Source organism: Anthonomus grandis, chromosome 5 (assembly GCF_022605725.1).
Source record: "Anthonomus grandis grandis chromosome 5, icAntGran1.3, whole genome shotgun sequence".
NCBI lineage: Eukaryota > Metazoa > Arthropoda > Insecta > Coleoptera > Curculionidae > Anthonomus > Anthonomus grandis.
This window is the reverse complement of record NC_065550.1, coordinates 4,196,942-4,210,641: the sequence shown is the minus strand read 5'-3', so window position 1 is coordinate 4,210,641 and position 13,700 is coordinate 4,196,942. Positions and strand designations below refer to the sequence as shown.

Below are 13,700 nucleotides of genomic sequence, written 5' to 3'. Positions count from 1 at the left end.
GACTAAAAAAAGAAACTAATTATAACTATCATTATCACTAACAGAGTATGAAAACTCTTCGTCATTTTCCGAATCTTCTTCAAATGGAGCAATGATCAATGGTTCAACTTGGATATCGAGTACTTTTTCTCTCTTCCACCAGGTTCTAATAATGTTTTCTGTGTGATCCACTGATTTCCGCCAATACTCCTTTGTGATGTGATTCAATGCCTTATTCCAAGCAGCTTTAACCTGGTCAGATCTAAGCCCAGCACCCACATGCTTCTCATAATAAGATTTTGACCCTGCCCATATAAGCTCAATGGCATTAAACTGACAATGGTATGGTGGCAATCTTAAAACTTCACGGCCATATTCACGTATTATTTCGTCAACAGCATATATTTTTGGTCTTTCCAGCGATTTTGCAATTGAAAGAAGTTCGGATTTTAGCATATATGGCAAGGGATTCTGATTTTCTTTTACTAACCATTCATAAATTTCGCTTTTTCTCCAACTTCCATTTGGTTGTTTATTCAAAATTCTTGAATGATACGACGCATCGTCTAATACTATTAAGGAAGGTTCTTGCAAGTTCGTTATTAACTGTTCCTTTAACCATTTTTCAAACATTTCGCAATTCATATTGTCATGATAATCCATACTTTTAGACTTCATAAATCCTATCCCTTACTTCCATTTTTACACATTTACTTAAATCTTCAGTCTTCGGCTTCTTCCTTTTACACTTTTTTTCCTTCTTGGGAATAAGATTGTTCTGGTTTTCATATATAACCTTTTGCACCATTCTTAAACTAATTCCAAGCGCTTTAGCTACATCTTCTTGTACATTCTTAGGCAACCCTTTATTTTCTTTTTTGTTCTCGAAGTACCATTTTTTTTGCTTGAGAATTTAGAAATCCACAAAAAGGCTTTTTCTTTTCCATAATTTGAAATTTAAATTATCTTGTGACAAATAATGTCATCCGTCAATCGAAACGAGACAGGCATGTTTGTTATGAAAGTAATTGTTTTAGAACCACTGACATTTATCATTTTATCTTCTTTTGATACATTAACGCTGCATATATCTGTTTCGTTTATCTGACGCGTTGTAGTTAAAAAACGTTGTTGCGCAAATTGAAATGAAACGTAAACGTAAACGTAACTACAAAAGTTTGTCGTTGATAATCCGGTACACCCGCACGATAAGAGCGATTTTGACTATAACAACCAAAGTAAAAAGTAAAGTTTTAAGCAACATAACACAACACATAACACACGAGAAAGTACACCACTGAGATAATTATTGGACTTATAAATAGGTAGCTAATTCCTATTTTGTGAAGAGCACTAATCTCGTTTGACAGGCACTGGACACTAAATATTAATGGGGATAATAAGTTTATATTGTTTATTACTTTAGTCTCCCAATTAAATGTCTTTATCGGAAAATATTAAAATCGAAATGACGTATGACGTAAGCATGGCAATTGCAATGGCGGCCAGAACAGAAGGCCAATCGGGAAAAATCCAAGTTAAAAAATACAGAGTGTCATCTATCGGAGAATAAATGACACAAAACAGCTTCTGTAACAAATTGCAAAAATCGCCGATCTTCGATCGATCGGACAACCTCAAAACAACCCGACACGCTCCTTCCATTTAACTTTCGTTTCTAAAGAGGGATTTTCGGTGTTCAGTTGTTTAATGCAACTCATCCTGATCGGTCGCCTATTAGCCAAAGAATAGTAAGTACAGTTTCAGTAAAAGTTTTGTGAATTCGGGTATGTTCAGGTCAAAGCGGTCCAAGATAATCCCAAAGCCACAATGACAGGCACGGCTTCTAATGTTAATTTATCGTGATCTACTGTGCATAAAGTATTGAAAAAAGCAAAATTCCCCCTTATAAAATATTCTTACTTCAAGAGCTGTCGGAAAATGATTTTGATTGCCGAAATAAATTTTGTAAGCAAATGCAGCAATTATGTAATGATTACAATAATTTTCTAACAGGGATAATATTTTCTGACGAAGCAACGTTTACTCTAAACGGCCATGTGAACAGAGAGAATTGTCGATACTGGACGACGGAAAACCCTTATTGGTTCACAGAATATCATCACACACACAACACCTTCAATCTTTTTTTTCAGCAAGATGAAGCCACACTATGCTTTACCCGTTCGCAATTATCTAGGTGAAGTTATTCCAAATCGTTGGGTAGGTGGATGAGGGTTCATTAAATGGACGCCCAGACCACCAGATTTAACTCCCCTCGATTACTTTTTATGGGAATACTTAAAAAGTAAAATGTATGTCACTAAACCAGCGAGTTTAGAAGATTTAAAAGAACAAATACGCCAGGAAATTAAAAATATTACTCCAGATGTCATTGATAACGTTCAAAAAGAATTTTTACATCACCTTGATTTTTATCAGGTTGTTAACGGTGCTCAATTCGAAGCTTTAATTTAGATAGGTAATTCTTTAATTTTACATTTTATCATCATTTTTTGTTTAAAATTGCTTATGTAACCACTATTCATTTGTATTATATTTTTAATACAAGAAAATGTGTTCTTTCTGATTCTAAATTAAAAAATGGTGGTTTCCATTTAAAAAACATATTGATGACGTTTTTTTTGAGCCACCCTGTATATTTAATTTCCACGTAGAAAAACCCTAAACCAAATAGTAAAATCTACGGGTTCGGGCATTTTTTTCAGAAACCGTTCATTTTAATTTTATTGAATTTCTCCGCTACTTTACGGAAGCACTGTATATTTATACCTGAATTTAGTCCAAATCAAAACTTGTGATGTTTGGTCTAGACCTACCTAGGAACTAGTATAAATTAGAAGAAATTGAGTGTGACAATTTCAATTCTAATTAAGTTCTTTACGAGTTAACTTAAAAGGCTATTGTTGTAAGCAAGTGATTTAAAGAAGTTATTTTTTTGTGGAATTATAGCGCAAAAATGTGGCGACCATGGGCGGGTTCTAACAGTAATACCTGCCATACTGTCACATGTATGAAGCTACATGGTGAAAATCGGAATCGTATGTCGGCCATCTTGCTTAGCAAAATTGACAGGGAGCTGACAGACAATTGTTGACATTGACTGATAGAACATCATTGGTCATCGTCATACCATTTTAGTTTGTTTTTCATTTCAATGAATGCAAGCGTGGGTTGAGTTTGTTATTTGTTTTAAGGATGTTATTTTAAATTTATGACTTTTTTTTCTAAAAAGTTCTCTTTCGATATTGGGAGTAATGTTTTAATTGATTTGCAGCAAGCAGTTCCAGGTTTCTGGTAAGAAAATCTGATTTTATTTATTACTATTATGGTTTTGTATTGTCAATCTTTAGTCTTTAATAAAATCAAATTCATTTGATTTCAATGAAGAAGTTTGACTTTTCAAGTATTTAATTTTTAACTTGATTATTATAAATACATACTACAAAATGTCTGGCCTCTCATTTTCTATTCAACAATTAAACATTGATTTAAAATTTTCCTGAAAATTTCCTTGATGTAAGAGTATGTATATTTTAAATGATTCTAAGAAACATAGTAATAAAAGATTTTTTCATTTCCTTCAGTTCCTATTACAAGAAAAACATGGAGATTGATATGCATTGTAAATTTTATTAAGACTTTAAGCTATACAATTTCCTCTAATCAGTTCTCTCCACAAATTTTAATAATGCTGATACTACTGGCTTTACACTACAATACATATTTATTTAAATATTTATTTTCTGTGTTTGTCTTTTTTTCACATGAATCATTTAGTAAATTGATTTATAAGGTTTGCACTGCCTATTTTTTTTATTTTATTTCGTGCTCGTATCATACCACTTCCTGTGCTCACTGAAACGAGACATAGTTATAGAGAATAAGAGATCTGACCACTCGGAATGGATCAGAATTATTATTTTGCTTAAATCTTGAGTTTTTTTAGGAGTTTCTTTTTATTTTATGTAAACATTTGTCCTTGAATTGAGTTTTTATTAATATTATAGTTCCAAGATATGTTGTTAGTATTATAAGAGACCAACAAATATATACTACCCAATAAACATTTTTGGTTTTATAATATTTGTCGCAACTGTTATATCACCTTCCTTATATACCCTACAGTTATATAAATAGTAACCGAAATATTTCCGTTACTCCTATAAACCTGTTAAAGAGCTTAAATGGGGAGTTTATAAGGGTATCGGCAACCCATACTTGGTAACGTTATAAACGTTTAAGTTGTGAGTCAACAGTAACCAAACTATTTCCGTAACCGTTATAAAACTTATCAGAAGAACCTTTAAAAAACTTAAGCGGTATAACCTAGTGTTGAAAATATTGTGGTTACTCTTATATACTTTGCCTATAAGAGTGTTCAAAATAGTTCTATCACTATTTTCTGTCATATGTCACTTGTCACTTTTCACGTCTTGTCAGATGTTTCTAAATATAAATATGTTTTTTTCTCTGTTATACACATTGGCATACCGTTGTGGTTCTTTTCTGCCTCTCAAAAACAATAATACAATGACTTGTCACTTTGGTGACATGAGAATCATGAGATACTAGGTATAACAAATTAAAAATGGAGGAGGCAGAAAATAATTTATTACCTTGAGATAATGGAATTAAGAGTAATTTGTATCTAAAAATGTATGTGCGAATGATTTTTTACTGTAAATGTAACTAATTCACTTCGAAAAAATATAGGGGCCATCAAAATACCTAGTATTTTTTATATTGCATTTAGATATTAATGAAATCATAACCTTTAATCTTTTTAATATTACACAATTTATTGTCGGGTGCCGTTGTTTCGTGAAATAGTTGAACCATAAATAGTAAAATCATGATGAATTTCTACAAAATAAGTGAAATATATTGATTTTTCGGTACTTCTTTTTTATGTTTATGTTTATTTTTCAAAACAATTATGGCGGAAGTCTAAGTAACGTTATATACCATTTCGAAAGCATTATGTCACTCAAAGAGCTGTTAAATAACTATTAGTGATGGTATATAACTTAACGACCTAGACACCTTTATATAACCCTATGACTACAGGCACACAAGACGTGCCGCGAATAGAAAAATTAAAGACACTCACTTTACTTCAAATAATTAAGTTTTGACCAAATTTGATTTTTTCCTAATAAACACGAGACCTCAGCTAACTAAAGTAATGTTTAACATAATTAAGTATATTTTCTTACTACTCACCTTATTTACAATTAAATTTTAATAACTGTTTTTAAAAGAAAATCTCTCCTGTGTAATTAATAAAGTAAATTTTGTGAAGCAATGTCTTTTAAAATCGTACAAACAAGGGAGTCTGGAGCCAAAGATCCCCTTCTATCGATTGTTCCGACGGCCTGGGAAAAAGATGGTACTCTGTACTGACCCCCGAGTAAAAAGAAGACTCTTCTCTTTAAACTGGATTCCTCAGCCCTGCACCAAGAAAAGGCAAACATTCTTGTCGTATGAAGCTGCTGACCTCGAACTTAGTGCAATGGAAGAGCAGAGTGACAGTAGTGAAAGTTTCCAAAGCTTAGGTTGCTCTAAGAAATCAAAAGATCACAAAATCTAGGTGAAGAATTACTTCAAAAAAAAAAGAATTACGAATAACAACAGAATGGAGGCTGGCCGGATCCCCCAAGCAGATTTTAACCTACTAGCTAAAGAATGCAAGGTAAAAAAAACCAGAGGAGCATAAGGAAGAAGAAACAGAATAAAAGTGCTTAATCATAAACGTTTTTTTGCTGTAGGATATCTGTAAAATAGAATGTAATGTAAATAAAGTGAATAAAGTGCAATGTAAATAAAGAAAACTTTTAATTTTATTACATGTATATGTTTATTTTAAGGTATGTAATAGCGGGATAAATACAAATGAGTTTGGCTTTTTCTTAATACAAACTAATTTACATTATTTTATTTAAAGCATAGAGTCTTTCATCTTTTTCCTCACAGTCGGAAATATATATATTTAAAAATGATGACTTTATCGGAGTCTCAAAAAATTATAAATATATTTTAAACAAGACCCAAAAATTAAAGTTTCTCCATTATTATTAATAATGACATTTTTAGTAGAGACAATTTCATTTTCAATTGTTAAAAACCATTTATCTTTGAACCTGGTTAGTGTAAAACCCTCAGTTATTTCAATTCGATAAAAAAAATTGGTTTCATGTCTTGTCGGGGTTAGTAATGTTCCTCCATTATTTTCCTCTTTTAAAATGGGATACTGTTTATTCATGGGATCACTTTCAGGAATAATTTTGTCACTTTCACTTAATCTTTTAGCTACCTGTATCAAAGGATTCCGTGCATTTCTAAGTAAATGTTTGATCTGATATAACTTACTCTCAAATGGATAAGATGAAAAAGACGATAAAATGCCATACTTCTTCACATCATCAATTAAATGTGACAAATTGTGTACATTGCTTGCAATATATTCTTCCCCATATATTGTGGATACTTCGCTAAACTGATAGGGTTTACATATTCTTTCTCCGATAAAAACTTTTTTTCATCACCAGTCAGAATTTTGCTAAAATTTTTTGCAACTTTGCGACGAAATGAAGAAGTGCTAAATTTAATTTTTTTCCAATTATAACTCATATTTAATAGCAACAACTATAAACTAATTTTTGCTTGTTAAGTAGTTACCTAGTTACCTTAATATTATTTACATCATAATAAAGTAAAAAAATAAATTGGTTATTTGATTTTTGTAAGGTTATGACATTAAGGGTATATAAGGGTAAAATGTGTTACCAAAGCTTATTAAGTTTTATAAAGGGGACAACCATCACTAAGAGTGATATAATTTAATTTGAAAAACACTAACTTTTATAAGAGTAAACAAGAACACTCCTATATAACTAAGGTAACCGAGTTATATAAATAGGGTTACGGCAAACCTTATATAAACTCTTTGAAATTACCATAAGTAACGGTTACTAAAAGTTTTATAAATTAGTGATGGAAAACGCTATATCACCCTATTATACAGTGCTTTTCTTTGAAGTCCCCCCCCATTTATTTTTTGAACGGGTCAAAAAAAATTTTTGAAACTTGGCATAAGTAAATTTGTCTATAGATACTATTTTTCACTGTAAACTAGGTAGTTGTAAATTCCAAGATGGCGGCTGGGCGACATCTTGAGAAAAAATTTTAAATAGAAAGGGGGGTCGTGTGGTACCTCATTTTAAAGGTCTCAATGACCTGTCTAAAAGTAACAGCCAAAAAAATACACTGTTGCGATTTTATTAACGTTTTTAATGGAATACAATGAAATACTAATTTACAATTAGCAAATAAACAATTTATCAAAAGAAAAACAATATTTAATTTAAAAGATGCTGAAAATGATTTCCTTGTACCTCTTGACACATAAATAACCTATCTGAAAATTCACGTCGAACATTTTCCAATACATCTGCCTCAATATTTTGACAAATGTTAGTGATTCTTTGTCGTAGCTTAAAAATTGAGGCAGGTTCTGTTTCGTATACCTTTTGCTTTAGGTATCCCCACAAAAAAAAGTCTAGGGGCGTTAAATCTGGTGACCGAGCTGGCCATTCAATAGGACCCCGACGACCTATCCAACGACCAAAATAATTATCATTTAAATAATTTCTCACATTCCTGGCAAAATGCGGAGGAGCACCATCTTGTTGAAATGTAATTTCCATGTCAAATTCATGTACATTAGCCTCAACAATTTCTGTTATGAGAGGATCGATAGCATTTTCCAGCATATTTAAGTACAATTCACCTGTTAAATTTTCTTCTGAAAACAGCGGCCCTGCGATATGATTCCCTAATATTCCTGCCCATACATTGATTTTTTGCGGATACTGAGATCGGGTTTCACGAAAAATGTGTGGATTGGTATCACTCCAATATCGACAATTTTGTCTGTGGACATTACCATTTAAAAAAAAGTACATTCGTCGCTAAAACAAATGTTGCGCACGTACGTAGGTTGCCTTTCTACTCTCTATGCCATAATTTCAAAGAATTGCACTCTTCGGTCAGGATCATCTTCAGTCAGTTGATGGACCATTTGGATCTTGTATGGGTGAAACTTATTTTTTTTTTAAACTCTCCATGCCGTCGAAGTTGAAACTTCACAGATATCAGCAACAGTTGGAGTAGAATGTTGGGGATTTTCTATTATTTCGCCAATTATTTGGACTTGCTTTTCTTCTGAAATAGACATATGGCCTGGGCGTTTTTTATCCTGGACAGTACCAGTAGTTGTAAATTTATTTACAAGTTCCCTTAAATATTTACGGCAAATAGGACGATCAGGAAAACGTTCGTTGAAAACCCTTTCAGTCTCATGAAAATTACGCGTTGCTCCATAAATAAAAATTGCTTCTACTTTTTCCTCCAATGGACGAGAATTAACCATTTTGAAAAAAACAATAAATTCAAACTGCCAAACACACTAAACAATATCTAACAATGACCGATACAAGAGTAATTTACCGGTTAAGGAAAAATATCTTAAAATTTTTTTTCGAGTTTTTTTAATAGCTTTTTGGTTTTTGGAATGTCTAAATAATGTTCATTAACCTTTAACGTGAAATGTGACATACGAGGGCGGTTCAGTAAGTCTTTAGAAACCAAAAAGTTAATCTTTAAATCCAAAATTCAAAAATTATAAATTATTTGAATATTATTATTAAAAACGTTAATAAAATTGCAACAGTGTATTTTTTTGGCTGTTACTCTTAGACAGGTCAAAACGGAGTCCACCGAGTCCATGTAATAAATATTAAAAGTACTCAATAAAACCTTTTAAATGAGGTAACACAAGATTTCTATTTAATGCATTTATTCAAGATGGCGCTTATGTGTTATTTTGACATTTAGAACTGTCGTTTTTATGTCAAAATAAAATAGTGACGCATTTATTTTCGTACATTTTCGTACACGATTTTTACCTATTCAAAAATCATAAAAATGTAAAACGTTAAAATAAAAAAAAATACTTTTTTATTAGGCCGCCATTTTGAAACGAGTTAAGATATGGGTCTAATATTTCAGGGTTATAAAGTACTCATTAAGACCTTTAAAATGAGGTACCACACGACCCCCCTTTCTATTTAAAATTTTTTCTCAAGATGTCGCCCAGCCGCCATCTTGGAATTTACAACTACCTAGTTTACAGTGAAAAATAGTACCTATAGACCAATTTACTTATGCCAAGTTTCAAAATTTTTTTTTGACCCATTCAAAAAATAAATGGGGGGTAGGAATTCAAAGAAAAGCATGGTATATCTGTAGGTTATAGTAACACTATAAACATAAAATATGACTAGAGTAATTTTATAAAACCCCAAAACTTGCTTATATATCTTTGTTACCTTTATACAACTCTTATATATCTTATATGTTACTATAAGTTGCGGCAAATGTTTATTGGGTATGTAAGTGATATACATATGTTTGAAAATAAAAACAACTTTTTATTATAAAGAGTTTATTTTATTTTGTTGATGGATATATTGTCTCTTTCGATAATACTCTGCTATAGAATTTTTAATTCATTTTAAAAATTAATATTTTAATTATAATTTAAATAATTTTAAAATCTGTTTAATTTTTCTTTAGGAAACAGATACAAATACATATTAAATAAAGATAATTCATCCTCTATTGAATCTATGTGTTAATAAAATGAGGATATTATTAACCTAATAAGAATTCCTTTAGATGTATGATGAGAAAATAGCACAAAAATGTTAACAACCTTTTCTAATCTGTTTAAAATTAGGGTAGTTCAGTACTAACAAAATACTTTAAACATTTTTAGATTAATTCTAATTTATATAATGTCTATTATAATAAATTATAGTATATTAGGTATATCATTTTAAATTTTTTTTTTTCAGGAAAATTAAATTATAAATGTATTAAAGAAAAACATTGTTTTATTTCCATTTGTCCAATTGGTGATATGTCGTACAGTATTGTTAGTACACTGTCGTAGATTATTGCAGTAAATTAACTCATTTCGATATGTAAAATAAAGCTGAGAAGAACACTTAATCAAAAAGGCCTTTTTCTCAATGAGTAACCTTTTTGAGTAGGCGTTTGCTTTAGATATTACGATTAAATGATAACATTGTCAGATTAAATAAAATGTGATTTCTCGCCTTAATTTGGCCACGTCTTTCTGTCAAGTTAGTTATAACAGTTGCCGTTGCCAAGCGAGAGGACGCTAGCTGATTTGTCAGAAGAATTTCTATCGGTTTGTATGCAACAGCCACTTCTCTATATATTATTAATTGTATTCCGTGCATACTAGTAACACCATTAGAAGGCATTTAAGTTCTTTACTATCAAAAGATTTAAAAAAAGTTTTGACGAGACGTGTGATTTGACACAAACAGCTTTGTGATATACTACAAAAATACACAATTTCCAGGAGAAAGCGAAGCGACTCCGACTCCTTGAAATGTGTGCATAAGAGTGATACTATCAATACCTTCTGTGGTTACCCTAAGAAAAAGACTAATTAAAGACGAAGCAAATATTTCTTCTAGCATATCTAACTTAAAAAAAACGATTAATAAAATCCAAGCAATAATAAAGTCTCAAAGATAAAAAAAACAACAGTTTCAACAGTTATAAAATAATAACAACAACAGTTATAAAAAAGTCTCAACAGTTATAAAATAATATAGGGATGAAGATCGAGCAATAATTTACCTTGAAACTTTCTTCGATACTCATGATATCTTTACTTCATTTAGAATCATTTTCAAGCCGACCCTATTCAGTTTATTACCTTTTTAAAACGTTGGACCTAACATAATGGGGGTTAGTGGTCTAATTTATTTAGGGTAGTAGGAGTTAACGGTATCTTTGAGTGACCTATACGTTAAAAACTAAGTACTTAAATAATTTATAGAGGACGCCACGTCGTGGCGATTGAAAATGCACTTAGAACGGTTTAGAAATTATCGTTTTTTTTGTAAATACAATTTTTTTAAAGTATTGTACCAACTTATAGGCAAACGTTGGCTGGATGCCTAAAACTACTTTAAAATATGATGTAAGGTCTACTATTATGTTTTAAATTATCTTGAAGTATGCTAATATTTAATTTAAACATTCGTATATTTCTTAATTTTTACTACTCTTCTTATATAGTTTTAGGCATTTAGAAATTCTGTATCTGTCATATAAAAAAAAATTAAGTTAAAAAGTGCAATGGTGTCCAAATAAAACGATAAGTTCAAAACCTCTAAAAGTCTAAAAACCAAAGCATCAGCCCTCTATACTAGCAAGTAAGGATGCACATGCACATACTAAATATTATTACATTATTTTCTAAATTAGATAAAATAATACTGTGTTAGAACCCTCACCTTGTATATTTCTCTAAATATAAGACAGGGCACAAATATAAATTTGACACACAGACACTACTTTTCATTAACAAGTTTACAGATTAACTAACCCAAATAAAAAAAAAGTTCTTCACAAGGTATTTTATGAATATTCCGCTTATTAAGTGATTTTCTAGGTTTGACTCTTAAAGAAAATAAACTGAAAGCTTATTGATACCACTTCAGCATTTCTAGTCTAAACATTGGACCTCGACATCTTTATATCTTGCCATTTTTTTAAATGTATATCGTATAATAAATTCTCACAATTATAATAATAAATAAAGGCAATAAGTTTTTATCTTATAGATACGTTTTATCACGGGATGAAGTACCACCTCCAAATAATTTTTACAATTATAATAATGACATTTAAACAACCGAATGTAAAATAGGTATTTTTATATTATATATTATTCTGTAGTTTTAATGTATTTGTTAATCTAAACCAGGATATAAATCTCTAGCGGTACTCTTTAAGTTTATGTTTATGTAGATATGGCACTTATTATGGGTCTGGGTCTCAGATATAGGGACTAAAAATGTGTGTAAGCACTTTTCAAGTGATGAAAGGCGATGAATGCCCGTTTTGTTTTTGGGTCTGTTTTTGATACGAAGATTGACGGTTAGTTTTTATGAAATAGAGATTAAGAAGTTTCAGTTTAAATTTGGCTTTTATGGATAATAAACATGTAAAAAGTATAAAACAACGTGTCTTCTTACACGAAAAAGTGGTTACTGCTAAAATGTAGAACAAAAAGTTTATATTTTAAAAGAAAAGAGTTTTATCGGGGAAGGTAGAGGTGCAAGCCACACCCAAAATATTTTCACTTTAAACACATACCTGTATTGCAGTAATGTTGAAGTTGAACAAAAGTTTAAAAAAATATGCGCATCTCTTTACATTTACATTGCAAACCAACCATTGCTACCAACCATCACTTCATTACGAAATTCGTAGATAAAGATATTTGCAAGATAAGTAAAACTGCACCTATATCAACAAAAATAATTTTATAAAGGATATTTTTTCAGAGCTTGCAATCATTAAATTTGATATGCATAAACGCATATATAGGGTGGGTGCTGTTGAAAAAAATATTTTAGAAAAATGCATAAACGCGTACTTAGACTTTTTGCGGTATTTAAAAATGTATTAAAAAAAAAATTTTTTAAACCCCTTCGAAAGGGTAAAACTTAACTCTACCTAATTGTTTTAAATGATATGATGGCATTTGTAGCACCTTGTTGGAAAGCTGTTTTTAAAAGGAAATTAACGGTGTACTTTTCTTTTTGAAACAACTTTAAACTTAAATTAATTTTAACTTCTTAATTTTACAACAACCCTTAATTTTAAATTAAAAGCTGTTGAAAGGTATTAAAGTTAAAAACAAAACATCTTGACATTAAATGCGTATTTTGTTTATCTTGAAAAAGTGATCAATCGCTAAAAAATGACCTGAGTTAACCCACAAGAGGTCAGCAGACGGGATTAATTTTAGACTTTACTATTTGCAGTCGCAGTCATGATTTTTGTAAAACGAAACAATGTAACAACTTTAACGGAGTGAAAAAAAACTTGCTCTAATAAGAGCCGTTTTACACAGCAGAGAATTTTGCCAAAAATTTCGCCGAAACTGTCACCAAAAATTTCTGTAAGCAGTTTCTCCTGTATTAGAGCCGTGTCATATAGAGAGGAATTATAATGGAGGAAATAACAAATAATATAGATAACGTCCAACAAGTGTAATACAGGAAAGGGCATTGAAAACATTATCATAAGAATGTTTGGCGAAATATTTGGCAAGATTCTCTGCCATGTGAAATGGCTCAAAAGGCTAGTTCAGACACGGAGAGTAATTTAGTTAAGTAGCAAGTATTTTAGTTACGAACCATGTGCGAACAATCCGATTTAAAGCCGAATTTACATGTGTCAAGTAGCTAAAGTAAGTTACTAAATCAAGTAGCTAAAATTGAGTCCGTTTGTTTTTGTGAGCGTTTACATGATTTGTTGCTTAGTTGTTTAGTGTTGATAAAACATGGCCGGAAAAGTTACGCGTGCAACAGTGCGGAATTTTATTTTTAAAGTATGTGGCGAGTTATCCGAAATACTTGCAGAAGAAATCTTACCAGAATATACAAATTGGCTGAGGATGTCTAAAGAACATTTTGATATATTGTTGGCTCAAACTGCTCCTCAAATTACGAAAAAGAACACTGTAATGAGATCAGCTATTCCAACTAGAATAAAATTGGAAATCACATTGTCTTATTTAG

At 30.8% G+C, this 13,700-nt stretch overlaps 1 protein-coding gene across 2 annotated transcripts in view; it reads right to left on the bottom strand.

Moving 5' to 3' along the window:
- Positions 1-12,411, bottom strand: part of LOC126736813 (uncharacterized) — a 74,712-nt gene extending 62,301 nt beyond the window's left edge. The window contains exon 1 of one of the 2 annotated variants that reach the window (XM_050441364.1): positions 12,268-12,411. The gene's annotated coding sequence lies outside the window, so the exon portion shown is untranslated. Of the gene's footprint in view, positions 1-11,402; positions 11,558-12,267 lie in introns of those variants that run through there. The other variant, XM_050441365.1, reaches the window with a different exon arrangement.
- Positions 12,412-13,700: the final 1,289 nt, after the last annotated feature.